This window comes from Phlebotomus papatasi, chromosome 1, assembly GCF_024763615.1.
Source record: "Phlebotomus papatasi isolate M1 chromosome 1, Ppap_2.1, whole genome shotgun sequence".
NCBI classification, from domain to species: domain Eukaryota; kingdom Metazoa; phylum Arthropoda; class Insecta; order Diptera; family Psychodidae; genus Phlebotomus; species Phlebotomus papatasi.
The window spans coordinates 48,249,526-48,264,649 of NC_077222.1; the positions used below are offsets into that span (position 1 = coordinate 48,249,526).

The 15,124-nt window shown below is 33.2% G+C and overlaps 1 protein-coding gene across 1 annotated transcript in view; it reads right to left on the reverse strand.

The window, feature by feature from the left end:
- The window catches only part of LOC129800103 (Fanconi anemia group M protein homolog), a 62,873-nt gene that overhangs the window by 14,299 nt on the left and 33,450 nt on the right, over positions 1-15,124 (reverse strand).

Below are 15,124 nucleotides of genomic sequence, written 5' to 3' on the forward strand. Positions count from 1 at the left end.
AAAATTCTTTACATTAATTCATTACAAACTCAATAATCTAGATAGAGTAAATCTTCAAGAAAACAAATTAACAACTAGAATTCAAATCAAAAAGGAGGAAAAAGGTCAATTTTAACAAATTCGACGGGATGTCATATTTTCCGTCCGCCATTTTGAGCAAAAATTTTGCATGACTTTCCGCGAAGCGAGAAAATAACAACAAAATGTATTCCCATCTCTGTCGGGCTATTTTTTCCAAGTAATTGAAGGACTGAAGTTACTAAAAATCTTTTCTAAAAGTCTAATCTAAAAAAAAAACACTGTAACGAAAAACACCTAAGTTTTGGCCTCCTAATTGACACTCCCCCTCTACAAGCCTGAAATTAATCTTATAGTTGGGTCATTCAAAATTTATATGGTTATATTCAGTAATTCAGCTACAGATAATACTAATCATATCGCACACTACACCATCGTTAATCCGAAACACTATTCCCTCCCTTATAACTTCTGCATATTTTGTGACACATTTTCGTCAAAAGGGAGTACAGTAGACTCTCTCTCAATCGGGAATATGGGGCGAAATGTCATCCGGTTTAGCGATAGAATTGAGCGTCAAAGCCTTTGTAAATTCCACAAAAAGCGCTCAATTATAAAGAATCACGATAAAATAGGAAGAACTACAGCGAATTTGAGCGAATTAGCTTCATAATTAAGCGTGAAAATTGTCACCAAAATTTGACGCCCGATTGAAAAAGAGCTGATTGAGTGAGAGTCTACAGTATTTTGAAGAATTTTGCCGCGTTCCAAAATTTAGTGTATGGCTTACTTTTAAACAGAAGGGCTAAAATTTTAAGAGCCTCGAAAAACATCCTTGGGATAGTAGAGCTAGATATATTGGTAACCAAGACTATGTAGGTTTGCTACTTTTTGAGTTAGTGCAATTTAAAGCAATAAAATTACAGATAAAACGAAGAAACAAATTCTCTAAAAAAAAAACCTGTAAAATTATCATATGTGTTAACACTATCTTTCGTTGAAAAAAAAAAACAAGAATCTGACTTTAGATTTAGATCCTTTTTACGAGACTAGTGGCAAAATAATTCTAACAATAAAACCATGTAAACGGATTTTCCACTTAACAATGCTAAGCTATATAAAATTTTATATGCACACGTTTACACTTTCGAACACTTTTTATGATTGGAAATTCAATGGATGGATTTAAATTTCAATTCGTTCTTAACAAGTTGATGCTATCCATGCAGTGTTAAATATTGTCTTTTATTAAAGTATTACGCTAAGGATTAACATTGTATGATACTTCATGAGTAAATATGAATTTCCAAATAAACTTTCAATAAGATGCACTTTAATGCGAATTTAATGTTATAACTTAGTTGATTGTAGTAGTAGAACATCAGATAAATTCTCATCCTAAGTTTTGAGCTTGTATTCTTCCTTTGTTCTTGAAAATGCTAATTTATGGTCATATAATAAAATGAATTGCGCAAAAGTGAAGTAAGAAATTCTGTAAAGTGTTTTTATTTTCATCCAATTTTATATAAATTGAACTTGAATCATTTAAAGTGCATTGAAAAATTTCATATTCCACTTTATGAAATGAAAAAGTAACTTTCGTAAGAGAGTCTACAAAATTTACCGTTTTTCTCTCAATTTTCACATCATAACTTATTTCCAGGTTCAATTTAAGTTTTACCCAAATATTTCCCAAAGTCCCCCATATTGGGAAGGAAACAGCTGGAGCGATGAGAAATGACTGCGATTTTCACTAAATTTGATGGCAATATCAGGCAGTAAAGAGCGGAAAGAGTGAATACTTTGTGAACAATAACAATGTGTAAATGATTATTTATTTAAGTGCTACGATAGCACTTGAATAAGGATGATATACAGTGCTTTTTATTAGACGGAAAATAATAATTTTTATTCCAACATCCTTGCCATTCTACCCAAAATATTACTCCATTTCATATTCTCGACAGTTATATTTTGTGTTGGTTGGTATGACTGAAATATTACTAACAAACCCATCTGAGATTCCTCCTTGGAGCGTGTCACAACGTAATTCCATATGGGAATGAGAGTGTGAAATTTGGTGTTAATACAAACACCTCGTCTAATAAGCTCTTTGGTAAATTTATATCTCCTTACGCAAATACTCCAAGCTTTGCATACGTTTAAATATCTCATGTGTGTATATCCCGTATTTTGCCACATGGCCTCGATTTCTAGCGCTAAAATTTAGTTATGGTAGACAGATTACTTGAAATATTTATCCCAAACAAATTTCTAGCCTGAAGATAATTCATCTTCAGGATACCCAGCCCAGGAGCATTCATAAGAATGTGTCTCATGAAGGCGGAAATAAATTTGCAATTATAACGTACACATAATAGCCAACAGTGCTTAACACAATTCACAATTTTCCCTCAAATGTTCATGGTAGTTATATGCCACATTCAACTATTTCCCTTCCTACTTGGCAAATACAAATGCGGAAAACCTTCAGGAGGGAAATGCGTGGGTGGGTGTGTGCGATATAAATTGTAATATGATAATTTCTCGTCAGCAAATCGTTTCTACCCTCTCCAACATTTTTCCACCTCCTCCAGGCACATCCCAACCTCCTGGAAAGTATGACTTTCCCATGTCGCACAAATCTTACGAGAGAGGGTGTAAGAAGTGTATCCACCCTCATGATCGAGTTAGTGAGCCTAAACACTGCCACCAACTTTATCCTTAATTTCTTTCCAACTACTTCTCCATCCCCATTTTTGCCCTTTAGCTTCCCATATCCGCCTCCTCGCACTTTCCTGACCTTATTTGCTGTTCCAATGCTTTCCAAACTGTTTAACCCCAAGTGAATTATTCAAAGTTTTCAACTGAAATGATCACATAAAAGATTCAAAACAAATATTTTCACAATCAACTTTCAATCGTTCCTTACATGCTAAACTATGCTAAGTCGATTTTACGCTTCACTACGCTTCTTCCCAATCTTATTTCAAAATATACGTATCCTTCCATATATATCCTATTTACAAAAACCTACTCATGCTTTTCATCACCAATGTGTTTAAAATATACTGTTAAAAGTTCTCTGTTTATACATTGAAAAAACCTCTCTAAAAAAAACTTTGCTTATAAATACATTTCAAAATGTCAAAATCACCAGAGACCGTATTAGGACTGATAAAAAGGTTTCTTAACATGAAATTGGCAATCACGAAATTTTTCTCTGTTCTGATGTAAAATCGAAACACATTATCATAGATCGCTGTTGACTTTCCTATGTTAATGTATACGTGAATTGTTTATATTATTTAGAAAAAAAATACGTTAATTTTCAAAAATTAAAAATACTTTTTTGAAAAAAAAATTATTTAGAAGAAACTAGAGTAGTATCACTCGGGGTAATTGTGAATAGTGACATGAGATTTTCAATTGGTGACCTTTATTGTAAAATATCGTTTTTTAATCCTTTAAGGACGAGTAGAAGATCACTCTCAAAAATAAAAAAAAAATTGACTGTAAAAAGTTCTATTGTGCTTTAGTCAGAAAAAAAATTGTTCATAGGACACCGTCGCCCCACTCGTCCTTAACAGGTTAAGCAAATGAGTTAAAACATTACAAGCTTACTTGCGAAATCAAAAACTAGTTCATACTAGATAGATAGATTGTATAGGGAGCATGATGCAATCTGTGCGCTGCAGACACCTAGGCTCTGTTTGTGCCTCTTAGGGCCTTGACAGACCTGAGGATTAGCCGAGAGACGGCTTAGCATAATTATACTCGACATAATGGTTATACATCATATCCATCATTTTCAACTAAGTCGTCTCTCGGCTTAAGTCGTAAGTGTGTCTAGGGCATTACGTCTACCCAACAAACCTTACTCCAATTCTTTTAAAAACTGGATGAACTGCAGAATGTCTTGAGCTGTCGCTCTTTTGACATCTTCCAGTATCAGCACTTTTCTCAAAGCTCTTAATTCTCTGGCTTGAAAATTTGAAACAATAACATAAAATGTGTTCTACTGTTTCCATATTCTCTTCATCCCTGGAACTCAAAATCGCAAGTTCTGAATTTAGCCAGTGTCCTGTGTAAATTCCTATAATTACCCTCAAATTCTCCCTGTTAAATCTTAAACAGTTGAGATATATTTAAATCTAATCCATCTATTTAGTTCGAACTAGCTTAAAAGTTATTGTTAAATTCGTTCATGGAATCTGTAAAGGCCTCTACAGATTTTTTTAAAATTTTGCCTAGAAATATATTATTTTTAAAAAATAGTTTTTAAAATTTATATTAAAATAAATTTATTTTTAAAAAGGTAATTTTTGAATAAAAGTGCTTCCGAAGATGAGCGCTTTGGCTGTCATAGATTTCTCCAGCACCCTCAGCTTTCTTTTTAATGATTTATTCCCGGGATCCAACATGAACTAGCTCTAATGACTAAACCTATATAAATGTCCGGCACTTCTTCGGCAGGGAACACTTCTTGACAGCTGCTTTAAAACATCTAAATCTATTTAATGTATCTTATAAAATTCAATTAAATATGAGTTTTTCCAATAATGTTGAAGTTCCATATTGCAAATGGTAAAGAGTGCTAATATGTAGGTACATGGGGTGCATGGCACGATTTTTTAAAGTACCAGTTAGTACTCCTTCCGAAGTACAATGACCCTTAGTAACTCACACTAAAAAAAAGTTTTATTAAGCAGACAAATGCATCTTGTTATAATTTGGTCAAAAGGACACTGGTAAAAATAAAAGTATCAAATTCATCTATTTCTAATAATCAGCGTCACTCCAAGACACATCTATGATGCCAAATCAAATACGGCTGCTTTAACCTTTGGGAAGAAACTAGCCGTATTTTCGAGTTTTCTTTAATTCTAAAAATAATTTCGTAATGCTGCCGGCATATATCTTTAAAATCAGGCCTATTTGAAAAAAATCAAAATTTCTCTCCCTTTATTCTCAACCGTATTGCATATGGATATCCTTCTCTTTCTCTTTAAAATCCAGACATTTGAGTTGATCATTGAGTTCTTGCGATGATGCTTACATAATGAAGAAGAGAGGAAAAGAATGGAATAGACTTCTTCAATTCTTTAAGAAAGAAAGGGATGATTTTTTTTTTATTTCAAACCTTTCATATGTATATAAAGGTTCGTCGGGGGACGTAATGACCTTTTAAAATTTTAAATGCTAAAAAATAGGTAACTTTAAAGTATCAATAAGTTTATAATGAAGCGTCATCAACCTTTAGCTCAAAAGTGGAAATCTTTAATATTGACAAGAACTAATTTAAGTCCTTAAGCATCCACAATTTAGGTATTTTATTACCATATGAAATTGAAAAAATATATGTTACCTATACAAAAGGAACGAGAAATAATTTTGGTTCCAGTAAACTTTCAATTAACTTTTGAACTAGCTTTAATTTTTTTCTGAATTTTCATTTTCTGATATTCAGAAAAGTTAGCAAAACGAGTAATCCCTTCCAAGTTATTTTTTTCTCAAAACACTGCAGTTGCGACATTTTGTAACATCAAAACTCTTACAAATTTAATCTTTTACTAATTTTTTTTCACCTGCAAATCTTACTACATTTTTCATACCATTCCCATGTAAGACTTCACTTAACTGACAACAATTAAATAGAGCTCTTCTGTAAGTACTCCCCTCATCACCTAAATGGGTAACTTTTATGCAGATGAAGAAAGTTCCTCTGGCAAGTTGGTGTAGTTTCAAGAAAATGACTTAAGTACTTTAATGTCTCATTTTTCTTCAGAGTAAGCTCACAGTGTTGTTTTTTTCTTCTTACCATTATCTCAACTTCATTCAACTGTCTTCAAAAAATCGTAAAACACTGAGAAAAAATATCATGAAAATGAGACTTTTCTTTCATAAATTTTGTTTCCTTACTTTGCTAAATACTATTGAGAAAATTTTGTCGTACAAATAGCTTTGGTTATAGAAAAAAATCACCCACATAGAAGTTAAGGAAAATAGCAGGAAAAATAAAGTGTACACAAAATAAGGTGAATTGAAAAGTTTTAATTCCTTGACTAAACTTCCGGAAAACACTAACAAGATCCATTTTTGTATTTAATACATGTTTGGTGTGCTTTTTTCTCTATAACGTGGGTATTGGAGGAAATTTACAAAGAAGTTATCTATAGAGAAGCTAGGGAAAAGTTTTTGGACAAAATAAAGTAATACAGAAATTGTGCTATTAGAGCACTTTTGACTTGAAGTAGCGTTCCCATTTTGCCAAATAAACAATTTTCCAGTGTTAAATTTCTCTTCAAATTATTCATTTACCAATAGAATTTGCAGCACTTTTGTTGAGTCAGACAGTTTGGTTGGACAATTTCTGTAACAATTCATTGAGAAACTCATCGCAAATTTACTCTCAATTTCCGGAAAGATCGATAGTAATAAAAGAGCACCGATTGAATTTAAGTGATGTAGCATTGTTGTCAAAATTAGGTTCCATTATTTGAATAGAAATTCAATGAAAATTGTATATTAATATTGAAAAATTTGTCTGCAGCGAGAGAAATATCCCGAAATGATATTAGATTAGTGCAAGATGATTGGGAAAACGTGAATTTAATAGTATTTCTTCAACATGATTAAGAAAACCCAGAAGAATACTTAAGCAAGTCATAAGCATTGAACATTGAACCATTGTTATTGGCTGACTGCATTGATTACAGACAGTGAATTTTTATGTGTTCCTCAAGCATTTAATTCTATTATGGAGGAGAAAAGTGCACAAAGGTTAATATCTTCATTTAATTCAAGCATATCTTTGATAACACGCTCAATAACATGTTCAGTATCAAACTCTGAAAGTATAGAAAGTTTCAAAGACCTTTTATCTGATATGGATAGGATGGGTAGAATATGTTCTATTTTGTAAATAAATCAATGGTGCTCAACAATAAGTATATTGATGTGTTCTAGCAGAGATCTATTTTATTGATTGAAAGTTGTATTTTCCATTCATAAACAACGTTTGTGCATTATGTCATATTTCATGGTATATTGTGTGGAAATAGAGTTTTTCAGGATGTGATTTCTAAAGAAAATTCTCGTTTTTCTTGATTTTTTTTTACACTTTATCGTATCTCCGTTATTGAACGTTGCACCAAATGGTTTTCCCGCAACTATTTGTTATTCACAGTTATCATGTTGATTTGTGGAATAGCTGCAACAAATGCTAAATTATTGTATAATTTTCACCAAAATGCAACTTATTTGCAAATTTATACCATACAAAATATGTAGATTATAATGCTTTTCAATGCAATATCTCATAACTATTATATTCTCTAAATACAGATTCAAAAGTTAATAAATTAAATTTCAGTGATGAAAGACATACTTACTTTCGCAATAAATTCCTGGCTTAAATAAGTGTAAAGTTTCAATATAATATTTAATTAAATTAATAAAACTTTTAATGCATTTAATTAATCAGCAACAGATTTTTTTCGCTTCAGTTTCAACAATAAAAACAATATTTTGTTTTATGCGGATTTTTAAAACTACCACAAAATAGCATAGTAAAGGGTGGGCTCATTTTATGTAGCTATTAATTGTTAAAAAAAAAATCACAGCACCAAATAATGTTTTAAATAGTGCATTGGTTATATGCCTACCAAGAGGAATGGCAAGTGCTCCACATTTGCAAATTGCTTAAATTTGTGACTTAGATACTATATTTTTAAATTATTTTGTATTATTCATTTATATTAATGATATACTCAATACTCAATAAGTTTCGCAATATTTCTTCCTCTACGTTGCTCGTTCTTAAGCTTACCGGGTTCAAAACCGATTTGAACGGATTCATAAATCACTCAAAGGATCACCTAAAATAGTTTAGAAATAATAAAATTGAATTTTATATTAATATTAGTTTATCAATTCATAAGAGCTTCATTTTCCGTTCGTATGCGATTAAAACCGATTCAGATTTGTCAAAGATTTCACGACCTTGCCAATGAGCTCAAGCATGACCCATTAGGCTGAGAAATAATCTCCCTGCTAGGTTATAGTTCTAGACTAGGTCATAGTTCCACCACACCTCCTAAATCGAGAAAATTTCATGAAATCAAAAATTATGTCCTTTTTTATTTCTCAAATGTTTTGTATATGTAATCTCATTCTTTCGTACTCCAAATTCGGTTGAGCCAAATTCAATTTGTTATGATGTTTAAAAGAAGAAGAAGAAGAAGACTACGAAAGAAAGAGATCGATATATGCAATAGGATTGAGAAAGAAAGAGATGCGAATTTCGACTTCATGAAATGTTCCTGATCTGAAAAATGATTGTGTCGGAGGCTTTATAAAACATTTTATATATCTCTATCACATTTTTTTGTATTCTCCTTCTTGTTTTAAACACCACCACAAATTTAATTTAATTTGATTTAGTTTATTTTAAGTTTTAATTTAATATTATGATTTTATATTATTTTCCTGATCTGAAAGACATAAAAATTGTGCCGACGAGCTAATTTCATCAATTTTGACCTCCGAAAACATTTTGTTCGACGAGATCCCCCCCCCTCCAAATTTAAAACTCACAATCGAATTTGCAAACATCCCGAGTTGGAGTTCTCCTGTAAAAAATCTTCGCTATCTTAAGCTTATGTGCGCTTATATACATGGGTGAGGTTTCCTTGACTAAAGTGAAATTGGTGCTTTGTATTCGCTTTTGTTAACTTTTTTAAGTTCCAGATATTTGTAACATTCGCAATATTTTCATATTATTCTCTTCTAATGTTCACTAATAAACTGATCCTAGAACATGAGAATTACAAATACTGTATCAATTGTATCCTTTAAATTAATATTTTGACCAATCAATTAAAAAAAAAAGGGAAAAAACACCCTAAACTGAACCTTCCAGTCATTAAATGCCTTGCCATTCTCTACAGTGGGATTAGTGAAATTCTACATCTACAACCCATTAATTCTTTAACCATAATCTTGAGAATTATCTGATTAAATCGCCAAGTTTAGTCATCAGCTTATTAATTAGTGCTGTTGAAAAAGTCTTTTTAGCGTGACAATTTCGCATCAATTTTCCAACAAAGTTCGTAAAATAAATCTCTTTGACAGTGATCAAGGATTTCTCAAAAGCAGCCGTTTTGGCTAAATCACCCAAATCATGATTCTTCCATACAAAAAATTTATGTTCCTGGCGATAACACAATTTTTACTGGATTTCCGTGCTATAACAGCAAAGTAAATAGCTCGGATGTTATATAGTGGGAATAATCTTCACCACAATCCATGCAATCATCCATTTACTCTCGGTGTGTTATAATTGGTAAAAAATGTCCTCCGGAAGAAAGTTGTTCGTTGCATGGTATGGTATGAAAAGTTTTAATCCCCTGTCCCATAGCAAAATCAATTAGTAACAATGCAATAAAATGATAGAAAGCACACGGTATTAGTTAGTACACCACAAAGTTTTCTCCTCCAAATTTTGCCTCGTCTTTCACTAATCGCATTTCCAATTAAACTTCTCATTCAAACAAATCAATTAACTGATTTAAACTGCCAAGAATATTTTCTCTATACACTATGCTTTCATATTTTGAATTGCAAAACTTTCACCATTCATAACATGATTTATGAAATTACACAGTGGTTTTCCAGATCTAGATCCTTGTTCTTTTACAAAAGGGGTGATCAAAAGATGTGATATTTTGGCTAGTGACCTTAATTAAAATCCAATGTTCAATAAATTTCTTAACGGGATTTCCCTAGAGTTATTTAAGAACTATGTGGCTAATATCTCAACCTTCTATCGCATCATAATGGATTTTTCAGGAAATTATAAAAGCTTATAGGAGCTCTCTAATTTCCTCATTGTTCGCCCCATGTTCTGCGGTGACTAACATACGTTTTGAGAAGCCCTGGGTGGGTTTACTTCATTTATCCTCAGCAACAATATCATCATTTTGGTTTGGGGAAAGTGCGGAGCTTGCTAATCGTGAGGAGAACCATTAAAAAGACTCAAACACTGCTCCACATAAACACTCTCAAGGGTTTTGGCTTCTTTTTTCCTCCATTCTTCTCGCCTCTTCCTCGAACAACCAACTCTGAGAAATATATAGGGCTCCGGTTGGGAAAATACAGAGAGCAATGAATTTCCCCCGGAAATAAATGGCATAAATTCATTTTAACATCTCGAGACAAAGTGGCATGTGCTTATTAAAATTAAAAGAAAAAGAAATGCTGAAAATTCCAATTATCTTGACGTGTTTTCACTCACCACGCAAGGGCTGAAAAAAAGTCATGAGCGGAGCGATGATATGTTAAAGAGTGAAAAGCCCCGCAGTGTCACTTTAGAGACTTACGACATTTTTCTGGCTGTATTCAAAAAAAAATCTTGTTGATGCTAAAAAAAAGGATGTGTTTATGGAAATAAATGTCACTGTAGAAGAAATCGGATTAATAAAAAAAAGATAAAACTTACAGATAGGGAGATAAAAGTAGATCAAAATTAATCATGAACGCTGTAAAACTTGTATTTTTCATGATTCGTCTGTTCACCGAGAATATGACCAGAAGCAATAAATACGAGAAGACATATAATTTTTAAATCTTATTAATCCCTTGGATGGATTGTTACATTTATTAAATGTAAACCATTAAGAACCATGATAAAATGATAACAATAATTTTGTACATAACTGAACAAGATATTTAGAAACACTTTCTCAAACAGTTGAAAACATTTCGCAGATAATATATAAATGAATAAAAATATTATTAATAATAATTAAGAAATCATCGATGGAAAAAAATGCTAAGCAAAAATATGAAAATTTTTCCCGACCCCCCTGACCCGAGCTAAAAGGGGGCAAGAATTCAATTTTCAAATGGCCATATCTCCGGTTCTAATTAACGGAATTTTGGAAAAAGTTCTCATGGAGTACTACAACCCTTATAACACCCCAATTCCATTCGATTTAATCGAAGGTCCGATTAATCGAAAAATCGATTTTCTTTGAATATTACGAAAACCAGACGATGCTGTTTCTTTATGTTGTAGCTAAGCTCGAGACCTTTCCAACGGTGGGTCGCACTCCTTCCTCGATGTTCCCTGACCTGAACTATAATCGAAAATATCTTGACCGGACTGCACTTTCGGTGTTTATGATGCGATTTCTATGAAATTTTAGTATATAATAATTATCTGAGATCGAGATCATTCTAAAGATACGCCCTATTGACCTCTACTCCAACCCACTGTACCCCGACCCTTACTATATCCAAATGAACCGAACTCTATTTCTAATGTTTATTAACCGATTTCAACGATCTTTTTAATTTTGTTCGCCTTCTGCACTCAGACTATTTAAAATAGAAAATGATCAGTGATAAGCCCAGATAAGCTTATTGTAGCTGAGATTATTTACAAGTGACCTCGAAATGCGTGCAACTCGGGGTTGCTTGCAACTCGGAATGCGGGAAAATTCGATTGTGAGTTGAATTTTGGGAGTAAAGAATCGCGCCGATCAAACTGTTTTCGGTGGCACAAACGGGTAAAATTGGCTCGACGCAATTCTTTACCCCCAAAATTCAACTCACGATCGAATTTTCACGCATTCCGAATTGCAAACACCCCGAGTCGCACGCATTTCGAAATCACCTGTAAAGAATCTCAGCTACCATAAGCTTATCTGGGTTTATCACTGGTCTTTTACTCCTAGCAGCACAAGAGTCCTTGTTCCAGAAAAATCGCATCTCCCTTTTGGCCCTAGACCAGCGGTATCCTATTGCCTAAAGATTACCAGAGGCCAATTGGCTCACTACGGCCATCAAACAGCGGTTTCTCTTCAAGAAGCCTTAAGACCTAGGGCAGGATTTGAAAATATTTCTGGAGAAATTTATCCCAAGAGTCATTAATTTGCCAGACTGCAAGATTGGAAATTAATTTCTAACTTTGGTTAAACTCTCTCGAGGCACCCCCGGTGGTAGCCTACACAAGTGGCATTACTATTTTAACCCATTCCTTACCATGGTATTACACATCATCCGCAAATTGAGTGATTTTAGATAATTTATTTCTGGGGCAATTGTTATCCGAATTGCTGTCGGGAATGAATTTTTAGTAACTTTAGTTCTTCAATTACTTGGAAAAAATAGCCCGACAGAGATGAAAAATACATTTTGTTGTTTTTTTTTTCCCGCTTCGCGGAAAGTCATGTAATTTTTTTTGCTCAAAATGGCGGACAGGAAATTCGAAATCCCGTCGAATTTGTTAAAATTGGCCTTGAGATATGAATTCGGATTACCAATTTGTGTTCTTGGATAGTTACTCTATCTAAATCAATGAAGTTTGTAATTAATTAATGTAAAGAATTTAAAGTCAGTGACCGTTAAGACGCGTATTTGACACCAGCTCCCCGCTCCCCCATAATAGATAAAAAAAAATCTTCTATTAATCTTCAAAAAAAAATCATCTATTAATCGGTAAGAAACTAATTCCAAAATATGAACATTCTATCTCAAGTATTCCTAGTACATTGCCTGAAGCCCGGTGGCTCGAAATAATCGTTGCTAGACGCCGTAAAAACAGCCGAGAGTCTGTCCAAGTCCAAACCGTCTAAACAGTGGAAGAATTCCCCAGGAAGTTCTCACCAAAGCAAGTGAATAATCTGACGGGATCCGGATTATTCTCTTTCTCTAGCTTCGGCTTTTCAGCTGTTTGGAGCCGAAACAGCGATAGAAATTTTTATTTTCCTATTATTCGTGGGCATTGAGTGAAACTGGGAAACTTTGCCATTGTTTTTAGTTAAATTTATATGACTTATCATTTGATGTTCACTGGATCTATTGGTCAAAAATAGTTTATTTCCGAATATTCAAACTGAATTAAAACGGAATCAAGAAAACATCAAGAGCTGAAAAAGTATTTTGATATTTAAATTCTCTAAATATCAGAATTATTTTGCTAAAGTTTGGCATTTTGTTGTTCTATAACAGTATTGTAAAAATATTATAAAATACTAAGCCGCAAATATGCACATCGTTAGTTGTCGTGTAAAGTAAAAAAAAAACAATGTTTTCTTTTACGTTGCACTTTGAAAATCGATCTTCGAATCTGTATTCAATTATTGTCAATTCACGTTATTTGTTAATTTAGTTCAGTTGACGAAATTTGCTTTGCTGAAATTTGATTCATTCGAAGCATTCTAAAAATCAACCAATCCCGAAAAGAAATCAACATCAACAGAATCGTTACGATTTTCACATTTTCATGATAAATTGTCCACTGAGAGAAATCCGAAAAAGTTAAAATAACATTCCGGAAATATTTATTTTACCATGCAGTATTGATCCGAAATTGGTGTAAATATTATGCTTTTTAGGTGTATTAGGGGTTAAAGTTACCCTTTTTCATGTTAATTTTACCCTTAAATAGGCGTAAAATTGACATTAAGAAATGTTGATATATTTTTACACCTAAAAAGGGTTAAAATTATGAGGAAAAAAAGTTAATCGCACCCCCGTTTTTTTCTCAGTGTCTATATATTTTTCTTAATAGGGGAAAGTCCTCTCCCTTCGAACGTCCATGCCTTCGAATAATGTGAATTTCTCTTGTTTTTCGTAAGAGATTTACATTAAATTATCACATATCACGGTATTATCAACAATTGATGATAAGCCAACTAATATTTGATAGAAATGTGTAAAGTCTCTTAGGAAAACTAAAAGAAAATTCACATTATTCGAAGGCATGAACGTTCGAAGGAAGAGTACTTTTCCCTACATTTTGCCAAGATTGACGGAGCTGTTTCGGTCGATTGTGTGCCGTTATACGCCTCCATAAGCAATGATGATAAAAAATTAAAGATATATTAGAATTGAGGGGATTTATATTGCTTGAGATCGGAGTTATGGAATTAATAAAGGCCATACTTAAATCCTTTTTAATTTTCATACGTTATTAATAGCTTGAATTGCTTCGAATAAGAGTTCTAAGAATCATCTTAACCACTTGGCGTTAAATTGGAGACGAACACTTATAACAATACCTGCGAAATTTCCCGAAAAGGAAACTCAAACATATATAATACATATATAAAAAATAATAAAACGGAAGAACCTACAGACAAGACCGTTCCAGAAAGTAACTCACGGCAAGGAGTTGACTTTGTTATCCGAAGCGAAGAGCAATTTCATACATATTTGAGACAGAAATTAAATCAGTGTTTGCGTTTTTGCCCGGTTTCTTCAGGCACACTACTTAAATCAACCCCAAAGTTTTATTCAATTTGCGTAAATGTCGTTACTCTGCTAACCCATTCCAACATTTCCTCATCAGTGGCACCACGATGCACAGGACAAATTGTGGGTTTACACCATCCCCGTTCAAACATTTCGTGTGCTCCAGGACTCTCCTCGCTGGAGGGATGTTCTACACTAATATTTTGTACTAGCAAGTAGTATAAGGAAGTTGTTCGGTGTTCCGCTAACACCACCAAAAAGGAAAACTCTGCACGACATCCAATTGCGACTTTGGCAAATTCTCGTCCTTGTTCGCATTTGCGGAAGCTATACCTAGTCCAAGTGGTGAATCACATGAGGAGAATCCAAGAATATTGGTCCTTGCGACTCTGCGCCATAAATTATCCCCCTTTTCATAAATAAAGCAAAACCCCATGGCCCATCACCTCTTCAACTAAGCACATCTCTCGCTTGTCCTCGAAGATAAAAATAAATATGTCCTCTTAAGGTATTCATGACGGCAGATTAACCTAATCAATTTGCTATTAAATTAAAATATTTATACATTTTCGCATGGAAATTAAATTACCACAGAGACTTTGCTATTTTCTCAATAATCCTCAGTCATCGTTAAGCTCTCTTGCTCCAAAATAATTTGTTGAAGGAGACATCGGCGACGTGAAATGTCGCACATCAAATTTGTATAGAGGGAAACTTAAAATATTCTCGGGAAAAATTTGCTCCAAAATAGAAAATCAATATCTGGGGGTATTTAAATAGCTGATGGCAGATTTGAGGTGTTGTATATGCGAATTTACAAAGACTGGCATTTTCGCAGGAGATT